The sequence below is a fragment of the Pogoniulus pusillus genome, chromosome 2 (genome assembly GCF_015220805.1).
Source record: "Pogoniulus pusillus isolate bPogPus1 chromosome 2, bPogPus1.pri, whole genome shotgun sequence".
NCBI lineage: Eukaryota > Metazoa > Chordata > Aves > Piciformes > Lybiidae > Pogoniulus > Pogoniulus pusillus.
Genome location: NC_087265.1, coordinates 49,668,344 through 49,687,713, shown reverse-complemented (window position 1 = coordinate 49,687,713; position 19,370 = coordinate 49,668,344).

Sequence of the window (19,370 nt, the reverse complement as noted above, 5' to 3'; positions counted from 1 at the left end):
TGAGAGGGGCAGAAACCGTGCAGGTGGAAGAGCAGGATGATTGACAGAAACTGGCTCACACTGAATGGTCTGAAAGTAGTTTGTAGACCATCAGGGAACAGAACATTTTTCTGCCATGAATCAGCATGGGAACTGCCCCATAAATGTCAGCAGACCATGTACTTGGTCTAAATCCCCCACGGGCTTCTATCATGTCTGATTTCTACCATCTAGATGCATAACTGGCTTTGTTTCTCTCCTCTGCTTGATCAGAGACAGACAGGTCTGGCCTGCAGTGTGTGATTATCTTGGCTTTCTCTCTGGCTGGAGTGGCTACAGGAATCCTGAAGGCAGCTCTCCGTGTTTCAGCAGACACAGGTCACGCAGCCGCGACACCTCTGCTAATTGTTTTTCAGTTGGTTACTCTGGGGAGAAGGGGATGTCAAGGGGCTGAGGCTTCTCCACCTTCCCCAAAATTATTCTGCATGGAAAGGAGAAAAAAAAAAAACAACAAAAAAAACCCCAAAACCCAGCACAGATATAAAGCATACTTTTGGCTAACATCTGAAATGCCTTCAGATATCATCTAAAGTTACACACACATGTCCCCAGTGAAGCCTGAAATAAAGCTCTCGGAGAAGACAGGATTAATTCGAGGTCAAAAGGGCTTTGCTTTCTGTCATAACATTGCCATGATGTAGTACCAAGCTCATTACTTACCATGACATGAAGCTAAGAGCCTAAGGAATGGTTTGGAGAATGTTAGTCCATTCTCCCCTTCCACTGCAATATCTTCTCTTGAGGATGGCAAACAATCTAAACAAGGCCTCGTGTGTATGGAACTACTTAGTCCCCACACAAACAATATGGGGACATCAGGGATTTCTCTGAGATGTTATTTTTCTGTTGTATCCAAATTGCCCACAGATTTTCCTACGTTGCAGTCTCAGCTTGGAGGAGACTGTGTTCTGTAACTAAGGCAAGTGGGGGAGACAGCTCCGGAGAAGGGAACCAGCTCACAATATGTCATCTGACATTTGCTGTCTTCTTGCTCAGCTCTGAGCAGTTCTGAAGCAATTCTGAATTTTTCAAAACAATTTGTTCTTCAGTTTGGAATAATGACAGTAAATAGTTCTTTAAATAGCCTCCTTTGTCAGCTGCCCGCTGGGATTAGCTAGCACTGAAGAGCTCATCTCCTTTAACTGGATCCTTAAGCTGTCTGCTACCGACCTTCCACACCATCCCAGGTGAACGCTGCTCAGGGTGGGTCTTAGATTCGCCAGTTCTAAAGTTGGAAGGGACATCTCTGATTGTTTCGTCCTACACCACTGAGGCCTGAAGATTTCCATGAGTTCAAACCTGTTTCAGTGCACCAGCTAGGAGAAAACCCCACCTCGTTCTCAGCAAAATGGTCCCTGTGCTGGAGGATGTGTCATTAACTAAAATGTGGGTGCTTCAAGCCTGAGCCATGCTTTGGCCCAAACATTTGCCCCTTCCTTTTGGCCTGGCACGGTTGTTACCTCAGCTTCTACACATGAGCTGCCATTGTCTATGAATTCTCTGCCTGGTTTTCCCTGCTATGTGAGCAAGCCTTAGAACAAGCTCTGCTCTAAGCCACGTACCAATGAGCACACCCTGCTGACAATGGGAGATTAAAAGGCTGTCAGGTTCAGGCTTTTTGAATCTAATTCTTATGCATAACAGCTGCCTAGAAACTCCAGGACTTCTGAGGGCACCTCTGTGACTGTGTCACACTCACAGAGTCCTCCTCGAGCTCATCCACCAATCAGTCTAAGCATACACTGCAGATGCCACTGACATTTCTGGAGACACCTGGGGCGAGAGAAATCCATCAGAAGACCTCAAAATGCACCAGATATGTCCAGATGAGAGGAGGGAGCACAGCCAGGAAAAAAAACCCTATTATTTACAGATCTCTTTGTAGAGCAACCATCTTCTGCTGATATCACTGTCCCTCAGCAGAGCTGGATGCCTTGAACAATGCCTCAGTGTATTGGGTGCAAGCTCTGCTCTCTCCCTGCTTCAGCTGTCCTTGATCCACACTTCCAGGTGCTGATTTCCAGATTAAGGGAGTCTTTATTTTAGACTTTTCACACGCTGTCAACGTGGTGTTTGGTTACATCAAGAGAGGCAAAATATCATCTCCTAGTGCAAATAAAGAGATTTTTTTCAAAGAGTGGGATCTATTTTTGTCATTTCCTCCTGTGGGGCAGGTTATCAAGATGACCTGCAAAGAGCAGTGCAGCGAAGAGCAGCTCCCTGTTCTGGGAGGCAAAGGCAGACAGATGGTATTTATGGTGTGCCATAAACACCGAGGGACCCTTTGGACAATGTCCTGATAAACACTCTGGAAAGAAGCTCCCAGAGACTCAAAGCACACAGGCTGTCACCCTTTCCCTCCTGCTTGTGGCGTAGGTAAGCTCAGCCTGTTTGTTTTGCCAGAGTGAGCTCAGCTCCTAAAGACCAACTTCGGAGGCAGGTAGGAAAGACACTGCAGGAGTCTTTAGGGACAAGACCCATGCAGAAGCCTAGGGAAAGGCTATGCTTCTCATCTCAAGTCTGAGAGGCCTTACTGGGCCAGCATCTGCCTCTTGTGGGCATGTTTCCAGCTGGGGATATCAGTTATGTACTTAGCAGGTTCTGCAGGTCCTGCTCTGCATGGTGCAGTCTCCACAACCAGAATTTGGCCATAACTCTGGGTTTGATAGCCTCCCACAGGCGGGGGTGGACTCTAGTGGTCTAATGCTTGACTCCAGGTTCAAAGATTACTCAGACTGGGTTGATTCTTCATTTATCTCAACAGCAAAAGCTTCTGAGAGGGAGGACAGTCCCTGTGAGGATGCACCCAGAGACTGGGAGGCTGTGCTCCGAGATATTGGTGCCTGTCAGCAGCCCTGTAAGGACAAGAGAGAGGTGGTGCTGGAGAGCTCACTAGATGAAGATAGAGTCAACACCTGGAAGGCAATCCAGTCCTGAGAGAACAGTTCTTTTCTCTCTACACTAAGAGATGCCATCATCCCCCTCCTCATTTGCTGGGTTGACTGGTGCCAGTGAAGCCTCCAGGCTGACAAAAGCCACTCTGTGTTGTGCCATAAGTCACCAGAGGGAAAGAGCATCCCCATCTACTTGAAACAGTGATTGCCTTCTTCCTAAACCTCATCAGCTCCAGGAATGGAGCCGTGAGAATGCCTTCTCCCTTGGCCTTTCTCCAGGGAGACCCCTGGGCCAGACAGTGACTGTTGCCACGAGCAGAGTGTTTCTGCTGGGAGTGCTGACAGCCTGTTTTCATCAGCTAGGGATGGAGGAATTGTTTGGGAAAAGGCCTGAAATGTTTATCAAGGAGCCATGGCATTTGGTGTAAATGATTAAATGATGGCAAATTCATCTAAGCCCCACCACCACTGCCATCAGGAGCCAGGGGCTCCACTAGCTGGATGCAGGCAGTGGGAGTTCCAGCCCCGGGGCTGTGTGCTGGTTCCATAGGCTGCTTGTGTGTTTCGCTGAGAGGCAGCTGCCTGCCTGGTGAATCACAGCTGTGCACTACGCCAGCCCCGCTGTGCAGGGGCGGTTCAGAGCTGGCTGCTGCGCTGCTTCTGGCTACTTTGTGCTGCATCTGCCCCTGGCCTTCAGGAGCCTCTTGCCTGATACTGTTAGGTTTCTCGTGACAAGGGCTAGCCTGTTGTTTTGTGCTATGATGAGGGTTAATAATGCCCATCATGGTTGATGATATAAAGGTGAGACTGCCTCAAATGCGAGGATCAAAGGCCAGAAGGAGAATGGCTGTATGAATGTCTTGTGGTAACTCCAGAGAGAGGTTTCCTTCAGAAGCCTTCTGCTCTTGAGACTGTTCCTCTAACAGCTCATACCCCTCTGGGCTCTTGGGCTCACTTACAGAGCAGTACTTGGGGTCGAAGGGTTTGCTACCCTGGGTCAGCATTGCCATTGCTTCTGATGCCCCTCTCATAACACATGTAATTCTCTGCCTAGAGAGGAGGTGTTGCTCCTGCATGGGCTGCAGCAGCCATGTGTAAAGAATGGAAAAGAAGACCCAGCCTTGCAGGTTGTAGCTCTCCTTCTGGCTCTCCTGGACCCAGGCCTAGCTGCTGAACTGGGAACTGAGTGTAATAGGGTGGAATAGTTTCTGCAGGCAGTCTGCAGCTACCAGTGGTAAGTGCCACACTTCCCATTCACCTTTCACCTCGATGTGGCGGCAGGTCTGCACACCCTAGAGTCATCACTGACCACTTTCAAGAGCAGAGGGAGTGCAGGTGAAAATCACACAGAGAAGGAAGGAAGAAGAAAGGAAAATTCACCCAGTGTTTCTTGTACCTATGATCAGTGGACCTCTACAGATGCCTAGGAGGGGGGGTGACATTCAAATTAATCAGCTGAGGCTGAGCAGGGGATCTAGTCACAGATCAGAGTCACAGAATCATGTCAGGGGCTGGAAGGGACCTCCAAAGCTCATCCAGTCCAAACCCCACCAGAGCAGGATCACCCAGACTAGATCACACAGGAACACATCCAGGCAGGCTTTGAATATCTCCAGAGAGGAAGACTCCATGACCCCCCTCAGCAGCCTGTTCAAAAGTTCTGTCACCCTCATATGGAAAAAAATTCCTCCTCATCCTTAAATAAAACTTTCTCTGCCTCAGCTTCCACCATTGCCCCTTGTCCTGGCACTGGGCATCACCCAGCAGAGCCTGGCTCCAGCCTCCTGGCACTCACCCTGCACACATTGATAACCATTGATGAGGTCACCTCTCAGATCCTCCTCTCCCAGCTAAAGAGCCTCAGCTTCCTCAGTCTCTCCTCCTAACAGAGACGTTCCATTCCCTTCAGCATCTTTGTAGCTCTGCACTGGACTCTCTCAAGCCTCCTGGTGTGTCAGCCACTCTACCCAGTTCGGTGTCATCAGCAAACTGCTGACAATGCCCCCTGTGCCCTCATCCAGATTATTGATGAATGTCTTGGGTTTGTTTTCCTAGATGAGAGGAGGAATCATGTCTGAGGCAGACAAGAGTTCAGCATCTTGCTTGGATATGTCCCCAGTGCCCAGAGAGGAGTCATGGGCAAGCTGAGCACTGGTGGCATGGAGGCATCTCCCACCTCTCCTGCTCAGCCTGGTGCCCTGTAATAGACCCTCTGGACCTATTCACCCCAGAATTTGCTAGGTTTCATCTTGGCTTTGCTCCTGATGCAGAGCACTTGCCCAGAGAGGAAGATCCTGCAAGGTGCTGGGTCTGAGGTCAGAGGGAGGGCCGGAGGGAAGGCTATTGTTGCCCTTATCACACTGCAAGATTTGTTGCATTCCAAGGAAATCATCTGGTTCTTGGCTTCCCTTGCTGCCCTGGCCACGGTGAGGCTTCAGGACAATCCCTGATCTGTTCCCCTGTGAACAGTGAGGCCCTTTCTTGTGGGAAACGAGTTCGCAGATTCAGTTGTTCCTATCAAAGATGAGAGAACATCCAAGCAGCGCCAGACAGTGCAAGCTTCCCCCACAGGCACTCTGGTTTTGGCATCCCACACTGATCTGTCACCACTGAGACCCACAGCACAAGCCAGCATCCCTGTCCCAAGCGGCCACCTCCTCCTCCTCTGCTCATAGTCTGCGTTCCTGGCTGCCTACCTCTCCTCCTCCCCAGCAGAGCTGCCAGTGGGGAGAGGCACAGTGCACAGCCTGGGAAAAGCTGGCGCTGGCTTTCCTCTCCCGTGGCTGCTCCCTGTGATGAGAAGCGGACGTGCAGCACACAAACCTGTGGGCTTGAACCTGTGCCTGAGGCCCTCATCTCACCCACTATGGCAGCAGCAAGCCTCAGGTTCTACAGGGCTCTGGACAGCAATGAAAGCAGGGCAGGGAGGTGTATTGGTGGCAACAGAGAAGGAAGCTGGTACTTGGGGGACAGCAGGATACTGAGGTGGCAGAGGGGATCAGGGTCCCAATTTCTTGCCTCCAGTCCTTCTTGCCTTTTATTCCTTCCCCCTACCTAACTCTGCTCTTCCCCTCCTTATTATCACACAGTGCTTTACCCTCTCTCTATGCCCTGGGGAAGTGGCCACCAAAGAAGTAAGCAAAAGGAGCATTTCACTTGCTCTTGGGGCTGCCAAGGCTGTTACCCATGCTGCTTTTGAAGCTTTCTGTGTTGGAGAGCACTGTTTACTGGCACTTCATCCCCAGGGACTACTGCCACTGGCCAGACCCTCACCATTCTTGTGAATGTTGCTGATGACAAAACCCAAATCCAAAGGCCTGGGGCAGTTTCTTTGCCCTCCCCATCTCTCTCCTCGTGCATTTGTCATAGCTTTGCACCTTAGCCACATGAAGGCGAGCAAGAGGGGAATTTGCTCTCACCAGCCTCCAGGATAAGTCTTGCCCTTTTGCCCTTCTCCCTCCTGTTTGTTGGGCAAAACTGCTCCCTTCACTCCACCTGCCTCAGAGAAGGGGATCCAAGGATGGCCCTTAGCTCTCTCCTCAAGTTCCTCTGCAAAACAACAAGAATATCTGGTTGTGGTTTCTCTTTGGAAGGCTCTAGATAGTTGCTGTGTTACATCTTGATTTCCTTAGCCAGCCTCCTTTCTGCCTTTGCCTGCTTTGCTCCTCCCTGCACACCCCTTGCCAGAGTGTTACTGATGCTCCTCTCTCTTGCCAGCTCCATGCACCATGGGGGTAGATGATGACCAGGGAAGAGGCAGAGGAGGTGCTGTGTCTCCATGGAGAGGAGGGGTTGAGGGCAGGAGGTAATGAGGACAAGGTGAGTTCCTCTCTTACCTCCCACCTTGAGCGGCTTGTTGATGGGGCTAAGGGCACAGCTCCAGATTGAATCAGTCCTTGAAGATACCCATCACACTAAAGCACAGAGGAGGAGGGGGTTGCTCCTTTTTACATTCCCTGCTTCTCTTCAGTCTGGATCTGTGCAGGCCTCACCACACAAACATCAACAAGTCTTCATGAAGTTGGGCAGGAGAGAAAATGCATTCAGAGTGTCCCTAATATTGTGGCAGTTAGCAGTTATGCCAGGTGCAGGAAGTAAACCACCAGGAATGCCTGTGAGAGGCACGAAGCAGAAGACAGTGGGTAGGAGCTGATTGTTTGCTGCTCAAGCAGACTGGGTTTCATGGTGATGTACCTAGGGCAGCCTTAGAACCCACTCCTTAGTGCAGTGGGATCTAATGTCTCCCAGTAGGTAAATACCATCTCATTTTGTCAGCACAAAGTGGTCCTCATCAAAGTATTGGCAAGACTACAACATCTTTATTTATAAATCCAGCAAGCTGCAGGCTGCCTGCAGCTATCTACTGGGCTCTTGCACATCTCACTTCAGATGGACTTTGTTGTGGGGAGGCAAAGGGGGTTATGTATTCTGTTTCTGGGGGATCTGTCAGGTGGAGTTGACAGAGCCAATTAAGGTTCTGTGTTTTCATGTGAGTCTAAGTGTCTTAGAAAGGACAAAAGAAGAGAGGGAAAGCAAGCCAAGAGATTTACAGTGATAGATCTGGGGAAGAACAAGCTGGGAAATAGCTTGGTTGCTACTTGCAGCTGTGACACTTACCCTCCATCCTTCTTCCCCCTTCCCAAAACACAGACACACACACACGCATGTTTCCCAAGATGTGCTTGGAGAAGACTGAAGGTTTACTTTGCTTTTCCCTGGTCACACTTTCCCTCACTCGCTCAGGTGAGGCCCATGATTGCAAACAAGCTGTTGTGTGATCTTGTTCTATCTGTTTCTACAGGCATGAAGTGAAGGCCTCCTGAATGGAGCTTCTTTGGACTGGTCTCCCTTGGGAGACATCCAGCCTAGACCCCCCCTGGCGCAACTTGAGGGGCCAGGGAAGGACTGGGACATTAGACTGGGAGCACCTTTCTCTTCCATGACAACACTCACAGCATGTGTGTGGAGCTAGGCTGCCTAAACAAAAGCAGCAGTGTTGTTCTAGGACTGGTGGAGTGTTCTACCTGGCTTTTGTTGGTTATGCAGAATGATGGAAGTGGTTTGCAGGTGCTTCCCCATGTCTGGTAGGCCCCTGAGTGGGATGAGTGTACCCTCAGAGGGTCTCAAACGGCTTAGAGAATTGGCTTCTGCTTTTGTTTCAAATCAGTGTGTCCCTGCTGACTCTTGTTTCAGATCCTGCTGGATAACAGAGACAGGGTAAAAGCTAGAGAAGATACCTTTGGCCAGAAACTTATGACAGGAGTATTTAAGAGGTCAGATGAGAACATGCCAAGGTTCAGCTCTATCAGCATCTTGTCTCTGATGATAACAGATGACTCAGGAAAGTGTGACCCTTCCCTTGCTCCTAATCTGCTGTTGGGACTATTTCCAAGGTTTTATTTTTTCATCCCATGAGGGCTGCTCTCTGTAAGTGCACTAAAGCAGATTCCCCAGAAATAGGACTTAGCATTTCCCCACTCTATTAATTCCCATCCAAGTAAACATACTATCAAAAAAAGACATGGTTGCCCAGATTTAGCTAACAAATTCAAGCACATGACCCTAGAACCGATCTTAAAAGAGCATCTTTGGGTTTGGCAGCACAGCTTCATCGATGCGTTTCCTCTCCCCTCAGGATAATGGCATGTGCAGACAGCTCCCCAGGCAGGGACAGAGCACCTCCTTCAGAGCTGCCGCCGCCAGCTTTTGCTGGAAACCTTCCAGGGTTAAAGTGCCTGCCGTGTGCTTCATGTCCCATGCAGCCAGGGAGATGGAGCTGCTGGTGTGTCACTGCTTTGCCTTTGTTCCTGCAAACTGATGCCACAGAGACTTCTTTGGAGGCCATTTTTCAGCCAAGAGAATTATCACATACAAATACAGTGAAATAAATAGATTTGTCACTAGAATTACTTCAGGCTGTTTTATCTATCCATCCATCCATCTATTCATCTTTCTATCTATCTATCTATCTATCTATCTATCTATCTATCTATCTATCTATCTGTCTATCTATCCATCCATCCATCCATCCATCTATTCATCTATCTATGTATCTATCTATCTATCTATCTATGTATCTATCTATCTATCTATCTATCTATCTATCTATCTATCTATCCATTAATCTATCCATCCATCTATGTATCTATCTATGTATCTATGTATCTATCTATGTATCTATGTATCTATGTATCTATCTATGTATCTATCTATCTATCTATCTATCTATCTATCTATCTATCTATCCATCTATCTATGTATATATCCATCCATCCATCCATCTATCTATCCATCCATCTATTCATCTATCTATGTATCTATCTATCTATCTATCTATCTATCTATCTATCTATCTATCTATCCATCCATTAATCTATTCATCCATCTATGTATCTATCCATCCGTCTATCTATCCATCTGTCTATGTATATATCCATCCATCCATCCATCTATCCATTCATCTGTTCATCCATATATGTATCTACCTATCCATGTATCTATTAATCTATCTATCTATCCATCCATCCACCTATCTATGAATCTATCTGTCTACCTATCCACCCATCTATCTACTATCTGTGTGCCTTTACAGACACCAACAACAGACTGAAGTCCCTATCACTGGCTGAACCAAACGCCCAACCCAAATGGGTTTCTCTGATTTGGGGTTTACACTGAAGCTGTGAGCAAGAGCTGAGCTGATTACATCAGTCAGATTTATCTGCCTCCGCTTGGAGTTACTGATCACTTAGTTTCTTTGGCAAAGGGCATTGCTGCTGTAGCTGAGGGTCAGAGGAGCAGCTGAGAGTCACAACCCTGTCACACACTAACACTGTTTTGAGGGGGAATGTGATTCAGAGCTGGGAGCTGCTAGCCCACAGGCTAGCTCACATCAGCTCGGAGGCAGTGTGAGCCTTTGTCACCTTTCTCAAGGTGTTTACAACAGCGAAGCATCTCAAAGGTCTTTTCCAGCTAAAATGAGAAGTGCTGGACCTGCTGCAAACTAGGTGAAAGGGTTACCCTAAGGATCAGAGAAAAGGTTGTTAATTTGCTAAGCTGCCATAATTGTGTGCCTGTACCTGTGGGCCCTCAGTGTACTTAGCAGCTTTATTTCCATTGAAATTGGTGAGGTTTCCCACTTGAATCAATGTCAGGTACCTAACCAAGATCTGGCCTTGGGGACATCCTTCATCTGCCTTGTTCCCAGCTAACAGAGGATACTGGAAAATAAATGGAGGGAGGGCTGCAAGACACTCAGACAATTTGGCAGTAAGTTCACATGAGTATCTCAGACAAAAGGCAGCCCTCAGTTCTGTCTGGAAATAGGGACTATAGGAAGTTTCATGAGCATTTTGGGACCAGGCAAGGTCGAGACTGCAATTTTCTATCTTTAGAGAGCTAGAAAATAAAGGGCAGTCCAGGGCTTTGGCTCCAAAACAATAAAATCATTTTCATGCCCATTTCTGTGCTACAACTACAAGTGCAGAAAGAAGATATTCAGGGACTTACAATAGAGGAATGAGCAGCTAGATCCCAGAGGTAAAGGGAGCAAGGGAGAGGAGGAATGCTGTCTGGTATAGATCTCATGGCTTTACCCACTACTGGGCTCCTCAATTGCAGAGAGATGTTGAGGTGCTGGAAGGTGTTGAGAGCAGGGCAGCAAGGCTGGGGAGTGGCCTGGAGCACAGCCCTGTGAGGAGATGCTGAGGGAGCTGGGGGTGTGCAGCCTGCAGAAGAGGAGGCTCAGGGCAGAGCTCATTGCTGTCTGCAGTTCCCTGCAGGGAGGCTGTAGCCAGGTGGGGTTGGGCTCTGCTGCCAGGCAACCAGCACCAGAAGAAGGGGACACAGCCTCAAGTTGTGGCAGGGGAGGTCTAGGCTGGATGTCAGGAGGAAGTTGTTGTCAGAGAGAGTGATTGGCATTGGAATGGGCTGCCCAGGGAGGTGGTGGAGTGGCTGTGGCATGAGGTGTTGCAGCCAAGGCTGGCTGGGGCACTTAGTGCCATGGTCTGGTTGGTTGGGCAGGGCTGGGTGCTAGGCTGGGCTGGTTGAGCTTGGAGCTCTCTTCCAACCTGCTTGAGTCCATGATTCTATATGCACATGAGCCTGTACTCTAAGACAGTTGAATCAGAGAAATTTCAAAGGTCTCAGGTTTTGTTGGTACAAGTGGATGAATAAAATGAAATGCTAGGTTATTACAGGCATCAGTCACAGTTACAAAAAACTAAAGTGGCAGAAGATGAGAGAGACAAAATGAATAACTTAGAAGATAGAGTGTTACAATGGTCTATTTTCCCATCACTGTCACTGCTCTTGTCAGACAGAATCAAAACTGCTCATTTGCCTTTGTTCGACAAACGTCTGAGAAGGAAATGATCTTCTTAAGGATTTTTAACAAAACCTTTTCCCCCACGTTTTCCTTCTCCAGTTGGTGAAAACGATGTGAAATGAACAGTTACTTCTGACTGCCAAAGTGAAAATAATGACATCACTAAACCCGGTTTTTAAAACTACTTTGGTTAAATTTTAATCTTTAAGTGGAATTGTTCTGCAATTTACAGTTTGAAGTTGAAATATGTTTTAAACAAAACTAGAATAAGAAGTAGAACATATGGGGGAGGTCTAGGCTGGATGGTAGGAGAAAGTTCCTCACAAAGAGTGATTGGCATTGGAATGGGCTGCTCAGGGAGGTGGTGGAGTGGCCATGGCTGGAGGTGTTGAAGCCAAGGCTGGCTGGGGCACTTAGTGCCATGGTCTGGTTGGTTGGGCAGGGCTGGGTGCTAGGTTGGGCTGGGTGAGCTTGGAGCTCTCTTCCAGCCTGCTTGATTGTGTGATTCTGTGATTCTGTGGCATTTGGCCAGTAGAACTTTCAAAGGGAAGTGTAGTAGTTGTGACTCTTTCTATGAACTGGTCTATGCTGAGAGCATTTAGCATTTTCCAACCATAAAAAAAATCCCTTTTGCTTTGTTGTATTCTACTTGTACCAAAATCTTCGGTCATGCTCCAGCCCCAATGAAAATCATAATGTGAGGGGGAAGGGGAACCAGAAGACCCTTGATGTCTTGATCTGCCTACCAAATGGATTGTCTAGACCACACCCACAGGCATCACCTCAATCCTGTTTTTCTTAGACGTCTGAGTTTGTGCCCCTGCCCCCTGCCATGGGCTTCAAGAGAAGGCATCTGGACATGAAGAGACAACAGCTCTTGTAATATCCGCCCCCATGCATCCCCTGCAGGTAGAGCTTGGGCGGTGATCCCGAAGGAGATTAGCTGCTGCTGATCGTGCCGACTACAGGAGATGCGCATGGCTTATCTCGGTCGTTCAGCTTGTCTGAGATGAGGCAGCAGATAACGATGCAGAGTTTGTGCAGACAGAGCCGAGAGATTGCATCATCAATAAGCAGAGGGGAGGAGCTGACATTTATTTGCTCCAATATCCATAAACAAAGCTACTCAGAGAATGGCTGTTCTGCAGTGAGTCAGGGAGCGGGCACTGCGGCTGGCTCCGCAGCAAAGCTCTGCCAGACGCGGGTCTCGCAGCCAGCAGCGCTTCTCCTGGGGGCGCGGACAAGCCGCAGGTCCCGCACGGAGCTGCCCCGCGCTGGCAGCGCTGCGGCTGCTCCCCGCCGCGGCCAGGGACGCGCTGCAGGCCGGGGCTAGAGCTGCCTCCCTGCTCCTTGGATTCATGGTGTTTAGAATCCTTTCCAAATCGCAAGTGAAAACGTTTAACCATGGAAAGGTTGGGCAGCGCTGTCTGGCGTTTTCTGTGGTCTCTGTGTAGTGCAGCAGTGGACGTTTGTCATTTAGCCTATCCCGGGACTCGTCGCTTTGTCCTCCCACTGGCAAGACCAGTATGATCTCCTCTTCAAACCAATGTCCCTCCATTCATTCTTGGTAGAATTCCTTTCCAGTTCAACAGCAGTCCCAGGGAAGAGCAGCTTGTAGCTATGTTAGGAGAGAATCTGTCTTGCTCTCTGCATGACCCTTCCTCAGGCGTTTGGAGCCCAACCATCAAAACCAACTGAAGTGCCATGAACAGTGCACATAGAATCATAGAATCAGCCAGGCTGGAAGAGAGCTCCAAGCTCAGCCAGCCCAACCTAGCACCCAGCCCTGCCCAATCAACCAGACCATAGCACTAAGTGCCCCAGCCAGCCTTGGCTTCAACACCTCCAGGCACGGCCACTCCACCACCTCCCTGGGCAGCCCATTCCAATGGCAAATCAAACTGTATGACTTTGTATGGCTGTCCAGAAAGGCAGAGAAACAGTTACTGAACAGCCTGGAACAGATCCAAGAGCACTGGGAAAAAAAAAAAAAAAACAAACAGAGAAGACAAAGAAGAGGCTTTGATTTTCTCCTGCTCTCTGTGTTCCAAGTTTCCCTCTGAAAAACCAGAGAGAGGTATCCATGGGCTCTTGGCTTCGTGAAAAATGAAAAACGTTTTAACTTCCACAAATATTCTATCATGGAATTAAAAAAGAATCCTTTGTGGCTAACTGGTCGGTGCAGGTTCTTGAAAACAAAACCTCAGAGCAGATTTGGCTTCCATGAAATGCAGGTAGGACCTGTCCAGCACAGGTGAGGGGCAGCGATGTGATCAGGAGAGCTCTTTTATTTCTCTTGAGACATCAGTCTGGCTCTTAAATGTCTCTGGCTGGCAAGCTCCAGCAGGATACAAAGTGTCTAGATTTTTGAGAAGAGCCCTCAGGGATCAGGCATGATGCCCTGAGGACTGGTGCTAGCAACTCTGATGAAGCAGTCTGCCCTTTGTGTGGCAGGGCCACCACCACAATGTGTGGGTGCACAGGGTTGCTGGCTGGCAGGGGAAATAGCACAGGATGTTTGGCAGCCAGTGACTGTCATGCAGCATTGGTCATCTTGCTGGTTTAACAGATGCATCCTTCCCTATATGATCTTTTTTTTATGCTGCATCTCCTACTATCTCAGGAAATTTGGCTCAGTCAATCAGAGTGAATTCCTGGCAGTTAAGTCCACACTGTGGTCAGCCATATGACTATAGCTCATGGAGGGACACTGGCCTGGGACTTGAGCAAACTTGGTGAATGGAGCTGGCATTAGCTGGAGAAATATAAGCTCAGGAATGGCAGTAGAGCAGAACAGGGATTTAGGAGGAAACCTCAGACAGTAAAATACATAGATTATCTTGTCTGGATGGTTGTATCCACAGTGGCCAGGTGAGATAGTGTGAAACTCACTAAGTCTACTCAAGGAATGCACAGACTCTCACTACATAGAGTATCTTGTGTGGATGGTTATCTCCACAGTGGCCAGGTGAGATAGTGTGCAACTCACTAGGTCTACTCAAGGAATGCCCAGCCTCTCATTCAGCTGCCATGTAACCCAGTACAAGCTTATGTTTAAGAATGCAGAAGGCAGGAGTAAAGCAGACCATGGTTATGGGGTGGACTGGTTTTGTAGGCATGAAATGCACAATAGTTTGCTGCTCTCCTGTACAAGAGTGTCTGCAACATGCTACAGAGTGCAAACGAGATGGAGGGGACCCGTGACAGCACTTACCTCTTTTTCAAGTGGAGAAGACTTTATTCAGAATGCAGCTACATGGGTGCATGAGTGTGGGGGAGGAGATTTATGTGCTCCATGCTCACCCACTTTTGCACATGAAAACTTCAGTCTACCATGGAGTAGCCTCAGGTGAAGCTAAGCAAGAGTGAACCCAGTGCTCTCCACGTACACAGGAACATTTTTGTCCATGGAGCCAAGCTAGAGGTAGTCAAAGAGAAAACAAGAAGAATGTGGATGTTGTGTAGTGTGGGTGTTGGCCTCTCTGCATCACCTGTTGTGTGCTACAGCTCTGTTCTTAGTGTGCTACTCTGCCCAGATGTAGACCTAGCCTATGCCAACGTTCTTGGTCAGGGCATTGTCTTTTTCCCTTGGAAAGATGCCTGTGATCTGAAGTTTTGGGTTTGATTCCACATTCCAATTCCTGGAAATACATCAATCCTAATCTTTTGGCTCAACTCATTTGAGTGACAGTGAAAAGAAGGAAAAGTCATAGCTAGATCTGAGATGTTAAGTGTAAGCATAACCCCACCACTGGCTCTGCATAGCTTCACTGTCATTTTGCACTGGTCTCCCATTTGTCTTAGCAGTAGAAAGGACTTTGGTGACTGGAGAATTGAAATCCAAAGGAGTATTTATTGCTGCTTGCCTCAGAATTTTCTATGATGGGAAATGTCAGGTTTTGTCTGCTGCTGTTCTGATGCAAATCAAGGAAGAAAAGGTGGGGCTGTGAGACATTTCCAGGAAAATCTTTCTGATCCCAGCTCTCCCTTTAAAACCTCGGAGGTAAAAACGCCCTTTGGTAGCAGCCATGGAAACATCATTACTTAGTACTCAGATAGCAGCTGCTGATGCTCCTCTTACAGCAGAAGCATGACAGGTTCACTTGCCTAACACCTTCTGGCTGGTTAGAACATGAACTGATTTAAGAAATATTGACTCACATTATGTGGGAAAAGCCCCAGATTTAGGAAAAAATGCTAATGATGTCCACCAAGGCTCCTATTTACCAATCAGGTAGCTGCAGAACATGACATGTTCCCTCAAAGAGATGTGGAGAGTGAGGAAATGGATGCAAACGCTTCAAGAGAGGAAAGAGTTACTTGATAACACAGAACTGGACTGGGTCCAAGAGGATTACTAGCAAGCAAAAGAGGCTCTGGTGTAGTGCTGCTATCTTTGTTCCAACTTCTGCTCTGCAAACAAAGAAGAGAAAGTACACAGGCCGATGGTTATGTGCAGCAAATAAAAGCATTTTCATCTCCGCGAAGCCCTCGCTGCAGAGCTAAATAATGAAGGCCTTGTGAGCAATCAGTTGGTAGATGTTCATAAACATAGCTGCATCACAGACAAAATGGCCTCTGTTTGGGAACTGGGCAGACCAAGTGAGACGGCATGGGTGATGGCAAGGAGAGCAGCTCATTGTTGTGTTGCATAACACCATGTGCTATTGCCCTTCTCTGTTCTGGGACCGTAGCGAGCCCTCAACTAAAGAGAACTGGGTTTGGTCAGGTGCACTGAGTGCTCTTTTCCTCAGGGAGAGGGAGAGAGAGGATCAAGTCATTGCTGTCCCTGGAGGTGTTCAAGAAAAGACTGGATGAGGAACTTAGTGCCATGGTCTGGTTTATTGGATAGGGCTGGGGTTGGGCTCTTCTGCCAGGAACCCAGGGCCAGAACAAGGGGACACAGTCTCAAGCTGTGCCAGAGGAGGTCTAGGCTGGATGTTAGGAGGAAGTTGTTGGCAGAGAGAGTGATTGACATTGGAATGGGCTGCCCAGGGAGGTGGTGGAGTCTCTGTTCCCAGAGGTGTTGAAGCCAAGCCTGGCTGAGGCACTTAGTGCCATGGTCTGGTTAATTGGGCAGGGCTGGGTGCTAGGTTGGGCTGGATGAGCTTGGAGGTCTCTTCCAACCTGGTTGGTTCTATGTACCCATCCCTCCCCAGTAAGGTACCCTTCACTCCCTGTACTTGAACATTGCCCCCTTCCCTTCTGTTCCTCTCACAATCCATTCTGACAGCCTTGCTGCCTTGTTAATAGAAGAAAGAAAATGTAGTCTTAAGTGCTGTGTTCTGCCCAGAGAGTTAAAATATGCTAGCAGACACCTTAAAGCCTGCAGAACTGAAGTTTTGCTCAGAGAGGGAGTGTTAAGCTGTGCTCTTAGGAAGCAGGATTTCAAAGGCTCCTCTGCCCATCTGAATGCTCCACCTGTGGGCCAGCACTTTAATGAACATCTGTCTTGTGACCACATAGGTCTGTTCTCCATTTGGTTTTCTGATGGGTGAGGTATGTTCTGGCACCTATTCTGATAGTTAGTGAGACAAGAAGATGCTGCCTAGCGAAATATCTGTCTTCCAGAAACGCCTGGGAGGGTTGAATAAGAAAACCAGAGCATAGACACCAAGCCAACATGGGGAGTCTCCCTTCAAACGGTTGCTAACGAGCACTCAGCTTCTGCTCCTACCCAGTTATTTGTGTTCAGCTGCAGCCCGTGGCCACTAACCAGCCTGCTGCACAAACAAGCATTTTTGGTTTCCACTGGTGTTTGTTCATCCTTGGATGCATGGTTTATGCTGAGGAGCTAAACTGATCCTGACTGGAGATCTGTGCAGCATTTCAAAGCTGAGATTCTGCATCCCAGAGACTTGTTTTCAGTGGTTGTGCCTTTGCTCCGGGTTTGAATGGTGCTAACAGTGTGGAGGGATGGCTCTTTCAGCTGTCTGCTTGTGTTAGTGGTTGTGGATGCTGTCGAGGCTACCAGCAGAAGTTTGAGAATGACTGCCCTAATATTTTCATTGAGTTTTAACTGCTTCTGTGAGAGGATATTAGCAGTTATAAAGTTTATTTTAGCATAATTTAATTAATTTAAAGAGGGAAATTCATCTTGTGCCTGATACTGACAATTACAGAGTCACAGAAAGCTATGGGTTTGAGGGGACCTTAAAGATCATCTCATCCAAAACCCCTGCCAGAGCAGGAGCACCAAGAGTAGGTCACATAGGAATGTGTCCAGGTGGCTTTTGGATGTCCCCAGAAGATACTCTGGCTGAACACAGCCTGAAAGCCATTCCTGGATAGAGCTCAAACATAGAAGATGTGCAGTGAGCTTTCACTGCCCAGCAGCTGCTGGCTGAGGTTCTTTGCTGGTTTGCCCTGCAATGGGTGCTATGAGCAGGCCAGTTTCATCAGCCCTGGATCCTGGCTCCTGCTCTTGACAAACTCCACAAGATGCTGCTCCAGCTTCCATCTCAACAGTGTCTCAGGCTAGGTAGGGTGGCAGGTCAGCTTGCCTGGAGAGCTGCTCTCTGCAGAGGCAGCTGGGCCTTTGCTCTGCTGCCCGCTCCACTTGACAGGAAGATGAATGAGAGCATCAGTGATTTTTTTTCTCCTACAATGTATTCCCAGCTTCTTCCCAGCCCTGATTTGGAAAGTGCCATGTGACTGGTTCAGTTGAGTCTTCCCATGTCTTTCCAACATTCCTTTTCAATTTGGGCACATTGTTCTGCTTGGTGATAGTGCCTCTGATACTCGCACGCGTCAGCTGCTTTCTGCAGCTTGGCAATATACTGCACTATTGTCTTTCCAGCTCCTTGGACAACGTTCCTGCCCCTGTGGGTTGAAAAGCACTTCTAGGATTTTGCAGAGCCCTTCCTGCCACACACTTCAGCTGCACGTGGGGTCCTTATCTCGGAGAACTAAAGACATGCCTGCCTCTATTTCATTTTCTCTGCGGTCACTATCAGCTCTGTCCAGTTTTATCTTGCAGCCAAGAGGGCACCAAGCTACTGACCACAGCCCCTTTTGCATTTATCTGTCAAACCTCCTCCTCCTTCTCCACCTCCTCTTCACCTCTCTCCACTACTCCCTGCCCTGCCGCAGCACAGATGTCAGCTGGGCATAGAGAGGTGACACGTTTGCTCATGACTGTTTAAATATGTTCTTAAGGGTTACAGAAGTTCTCCCTTGAACTAAGTCGTTTGCAGTAGTTAGTTCGTGCTATTAAGCTGGCTGTGAAGAAAGGAGGCCACGCTGTGATCTCACCTTTGTGTGATTGACACCTGCTCTGAAGGTAGGTTTTATCAGGGTCTGTGGTGAGATGAGCGATGCCGCTAATTATACCTGCTTCTACCAGCTCCGGGCTGCAGGAGAGGGAGCATGTAAAACATGGCTCTCAGTGCTTACAGATAAATATTTGGCTTCCTAAAGTGTCTGAGCACATGGCTTTGAAATGTGACTTCTGCCAGTGAAACTCACACACCAGCAAGACTCTCAGAGCAGTCACACTTAGGAATCCACAGAGGAGTGGAAGGAGCAGTTCCAGGGGGACATATGGCAACCTGGGCTGGCTCAGGAGCAGTGTGGGCAGGAGGACAAGGGAGATTCTTCTGCCCCTGTGCTCAGCACTGCTCAGGCCACACCTTGAGTGCTGTGTCCAGTTCTGGGCTCCTCAATTCAAGAGAGATGCTTCTCTGGAGAATTTCAAGACCCTTCTGGTTGCCTTCCTGTGTGACCTACACTAGATTCTGTGGTCCTGTTCTGGCAGGAGGCTTGGACTCAATGATCTCTGGAGGTCCCTTCCAACCCCTATCATCCTGTGATCCTGTATTGAGGTGCTGGAAGGTGTTTGGAGAAGGGCAGCAAGGCTGGCGAGGGTCCTGGAGCACAGCCCTGTGAGGAGAGGCTGAGGGAGCTGGGGGTGTGCAGCCTGCAGCAGAGGAGGCTCAGGGCAGAGCTCATTGCTGTCTGCAGCTACCTGAAGGGAGGCTGTAGCCAGGTAGGGTTGGGCTCTTCTGTCAGGCAACCAGCACCAGAAGAAGAGGACACAGCCTCAAGCTGTGCCAGGGCAGGTTCAGGCTGGATGTTAGTAGGAAGTTGTTGTCAGAGAGAGTGATTGGCAT